The following is a 5000-nucleotide window of genomic DNA, read 5'->3' as shown; positions in this document are numbered from 1 at the left end:
TACCAATTTAAAATACGTTATTGTGAATGGAATGTTGTCGAGAGTGGCATGGATCGATCTTGGGGAATTTTGTTGAGTTCCTTATAAACTGGAAGCCAGTCGATAACCCACACACACAAACTGTCACACAAGGAGAATGCACTGAATATTGCCAAACTAGCTTTTATGGGGGTCTCCGAGGAGCATATAAAGTGAACTACATTCTGTAAACACGATTTCAGCCCCTGTGGAGATTGCATATGTGAATGTGTGAGAGTAATGTGCATCATTCATAGAGCATGGCTGTTATGGCTTTGTGTGTGTGTTGTGTGTGTGTGTGTCTGTTTGTGTGCTTGTGTGTCCAATATATAGGCGTGTGTATGATTGCGTCTGTGTGTGTATATGTGTGTGTGTGTATGTGTTTCTGTGTTTTTCTATATATAGGCGTGTGTGTGATTGTGTGTGTGTTTGTGTGTGTGTGGGTTTGTGTGTTTGTGTGTGCGTGCTTGTGCTTACATATAGGCGGGTCCATTGTGTGGCATGGGTATATTCCCTCCGTGTTTAAGCTAGATATTCATGAGGCAGACAATGCTGTCGGATTCACCTAAATTTCCCCAGAGTAAAGAAATAAAAGAATTGGAGAAGGTAAAGTAGGGCTACTCCCACTCCCATCCGATAGACCCCGCGCCTTATTGCTCCTATCTCTCACGGTGCCTACTAGACATCGGCAGCTTGGGGTGGAGCAGGAACGTCCGTTCCAACGTGAGCAGTGAGTGCTGCAGCGCCATCATCAACATCTCCGCAATGCTGCTGCTTTTCAATAATCAATGCTGGCCCGGATTACGTTTCAGGGGAATTTTGCATCCAGAACCCTGCCTCCGCTCAATATAACAAGATTATTGGGGCGCTTCGAGGCTCTGCTCATTCCAGTGGGTTACTCCAACTGCATTCTCTTAGGTCAAAACAAATCTCTTTTTTTGGCCCACATCTCGTCTTTCTCTGAAATTGCGTTTGCCGTTCAAACGGCCAACACGGCCTGGGGAATAAAGTGAAGCTTTGAAGACGCCAGTGTGTGTGTTGTTGTGTGCTGCTGACGGTCCACGGTTCGCAGCCTAGCGCAGGGCACCGCTTCACAGAGGTAATTTAGAAAACCGAAAATGGACTGCAAGCACAGGTGGAAACAGAGGTGGAGCGATCCCCCCCCCCAGGTACGATCGATGCTCCTCGTCAAATTAAATCCGTTATGTGGTCCTTCGAGGCGCTTGAGTTATACGTTTATATGCTATGAACAAGTGTATCCACGGCTACGGCGAAACCCCCCTGCTCAGCATCCCTGCACCCGATGGGGGGGAAAGGGATGCTGTGCAGGGGGAGTTTGGGGGGTTTGGACGCTTGCTGTGCCAGTCATCATTACATGCCATCCGAGATCAACGACCTGCACCAACCCCTTCCCTTCTAACCACACCCTCGAGCCTCACCGCCCCCCATCCCCGCCCCCCACCGACCCCAACGCCCCAACCTGCCCGCCATTACCTCAAACCACTGCCGTGAGACTGCATCTTCAGCACCACGCAGGGGTCGGGCTTGGAGAGGGCGTCGCGGTCGGAGATGCCGCGGGACGCCACGCGCAGCTCCACCTTGGCAGACACGGGGAGCTGATGAAGCCCAGCGTGGCCTCGGCCGACTCGTAGATGTTGCTCATGGCTGCACACTTCCAACGCACGCTCCCGGCGCACACTCCCAGCACTCAAGACGCTCTCTCTCTCTCTCTCTCTCTCTCTCTCTCTCTCTCTCCATGTTCCGATGTCTCTCTCACGCACTGCAGAGAGATAGAGAGACCCAGAGAGAGACCCAGAGAGAGGGAGACAAGGAGCAAGGGAATGAGTTATAGTTTCATCTATGAGATGCATGCATCGAATAGATCGATGAAGGATGGTTGGATAGGAAGATAGACAGATAGATGGATAGATGAATCAAAAATAGATGGACAGATAGATGGATTTATATAAATACTGTTTATAGATAGGGCAAAAGATAGATGGATATATATAATGATGGATGGATAGATAGATAGATTACCTAGAGTGATACATAGATGGACGGATATAGACGGATAGGAAGAATAATAGATAGAGTAGTACATAGATGGAGGCGAGAGATAGATTGAGCAATTCCTAGACGGACAGATAGTTAGCTTGACAGACAGAGAAATGAATAGATAGCAAATAGATAGACAAATAGATGGATCTATATGCATTTTTTTTAAGCAAGCAATTTGTGTGTGTGTTTGTGTGTGTGTGTGTGTATATGTGTGTGTGTCTGTGTGCGTGCGTGCGTGCGTGTGTGCGTGCGTGCGTGCGTGTGTGTGAGTGGTTCTGACTGGGTCTTGCTATCCAGTGCTGCAGTTCATCTGAACTGTGCTGTTTGTTCTGAGAGGAGCAGATGTGGCTGCGGTGGCCCTGACTAAGCAGTCAGCGAGAGCAAGCACACAACTCAAGGTCAGAGCGGCCCGCAATCCACAAGCTCTTCACACACTTCCACACAAGGACACGCGCAAACACAGATACACAAACATAAACAAACACACATACACACACACACACAGGCCAGAAAGAGATGCCTACACTCACCAACTCACATTGAAATTTGATTGTAAACACATGTGTTTACAATCAAATACACTTGGACAACCCACCATTACAGACAACACACACACAGCATCAGATTCTGAGTAACCAGAACACCACGTATCCTTATCTCAGGTTTCTGGAGTGTATTTGTGTGTGACACAGTGGCAAAATCAGTGAGGAGGGAGGAATCCACCTAAGACATCCCAGTACAGCACGCTCTCTGTTCCATCGCTCAGAAGCATGACTCCATATGTCATGTTCTCGTTCTTTTATAAACAGCTCCTTCAGAGGAGCTGCTATGGGGAACAGAAGACGGTTGGCCCTGAAGTGATGTTTAGTTATCAGACGTGATACCCCTGATATGTGCAATCGGTCGCCCATCACGCCTCACCCCTGCCTGCTCCAACATGACTCAATGTATCTCTGCTCTCTGTCAGTCACTAGCTAGATGAAAGGCTTTTGCTTAAATGCTGGATAGTATTCGGATTCGTTTATAGATTAACATGTCACAAAAACAAAAAGGCAGAAAACCAGCTATAATTGAGCGTCCATGGCCATGACAAGCCAAGCTCTCTCTCATTAAGGTCAGTTCTTAAAAGAGCTATTTTCTCAGTATATCCTGAAAGGCGTCTAGCCAAGCCTTTAAATCAAGCTAGTCCAGAGACCCTCACCAGTCTGGCCTGGTGGATGGTACGAACAGAATATTAATGCTATGGTCTAGCGGTGGCATCCTAAGGGAGCGAAGCTCTTGAAAGTGGGTCTGACTCTGACCTGAATGTCTCCCACTCCCTGTCTCCCTCTCCCCCTCTCCCTCTCCAACTCTACTCCCAAATCCCCCTTCTTCTTTCTCTCCTTCTATGTGTCCCTCTCTCTTCTATCTCTCTTGACCATCTCAGTCTTTCCTTCCAGGGTCTTTCTTCCATAATTCATGCTTGCTTGCATGTGTATTTGTGTGTGTGTGTGTGTGTGTGTGTGTGTGTGTGTGTGTGTGTGTGTGTGTGTGTGTGTGTGTGTGTGTGTGTGTGTGTGTGTGTGTGTTTGTGTGTGTGTGTGTGTGTATGTGTGTGTGTGTGTGTGAGTGTGTGCACGCCTGTGTGTGTGAGAGTATATTTAGCTAGGTGCCGGCGTCGTGCACGTGGGGAAGGAGCGCATGGCACCGTTCAGTTGGCCGGTTGACGAAGAACAGATTGAGGTGTAGGCGGAGGTGTTTTGTGTCTTGTCGTATGCAAACCCAATGGTGGTGTTTTGTGTGTGTTTGACATGTGTTTGTGTTTTATTTGTGTGTCTCTGAAGCCAGATTTTTTGTAGTTTTTCATCACATCATGTGTGCTGTGAGTGCTGTTTGTGTGTGTGTGTGTGTATGCATACAATGCCATACATGTGCGTGTGTGTGTGTGTGTGCATGCATTTGCGTGTGTCTGCATGCATGTGGGTGTGTGGATGTGCACGTAGGTTTGTGGGTGTGTATGTGTGTGTGCAAGTGCGTATGTGAATGTGTGTTTGTGTGTGCATGCATGTGTGTGTGTGTGTACACAAACGCATTTTTGAGTGTGTGGGTCTGTTTTTGATATGTGTGTGTGTGTGTGTGTGTGCGCACGTGCGCTCACCCTTGTGTGTATGTGCGTACACGCACGCCTGTGTGTGTGCATTCATGCGTGCACTCTTGGGTGAATGTGCGTACACGCACGCGCCTGTGTGTATGCATTCATGCATGCACGTGTGTGCGTATGTGTGTGTGCATGTGGGAGGCAGCAGATGCCTGTCAGTTCCAGTTGAAAGCCGATGACATTGATAGTAATGGGAGATATGAAGATTGCCCGTCATGAAAATGAAACTTCTTCCCAACACAAGATGCACGGGAACCAATTCCAACCGTCTAAATGACAATTATAAAGCAGCCCCGGCACATGGCCGAGGTGATTATCCTCCTCAATACACTCTTGCATTTGAGAGTTCAGTCTAGGCAATGTCATTTGTGTGGAAACGATTTGGGAAATGTGAATCGCACGCTGCAGCTGAGATCACTCAACGTCGTCCGTTTCTGCAACACAGAAAGTTTTTTGCGAATAAACAACCCTGTATATTATACATGAGGGCTCTCCATATGACCACATATTACTGAAAACAACATTTAATATCGACAGTGATTCCGCGCTAAAATGTCAGGCCTTCATTAGCATTGATTTTATCATAAACAATCTTTGGTTGTGGGAAATAAGTGTTTTTTAATGAGAGATAACTCGCCTCATATTGCAATGTAACATTTATGAAATACTTAGCAGCCAAATAGGCACTGCCAATAACCAATCCAGAGTGGCTATGATGGTAAACGAGGGGCCGAGATTGAATACCTGGCCGTCTAAAGATGCAATAAAACGCTCCAAAGCTCTC

At 47.4% G+C, this 5000-nt stretch overlaps 1 protein-coding gene across 1 annotated transcript in view; it reads right to left on the bottom strand.

The window, feature by feature from the left end:
- Positions 1–1669, bottom strand: part of cpne4b (copine IVb) — a 24363-nt gene extending 22694 nt beyond the window's left edge. Inside the window, exon 1 of the mRNA XM_060043435.1 lies at positions 1513–1669. The gene's annotated coding sequence lies outside the window, so the exon portion shown is untranslated. The remainder of the gene's footprint in view (positions 1–1512) is intronic.
- Between the last annotated feature and the right edge of the window lie 3331 nt (positions 1670–5000).

The sequence above is a fragment of the Gadus macrocephalus genome, chromosome 22 (genome assembly GCF_031168955.1).
Source record: "Gadus macrocephalus chromosome 22, ASM3116895v1".
Taxonomy (NCBI): Eukaryota; Metazoa; Chordata; class Actinopteri; order Gadiformes; family Gadidae; genus Gadus; species Gadus macrocephalus.
Note: the sequence above shows the minus strand (reverse complement) of the source record. Positions and strands in the feature narration are given on the sequence as shown.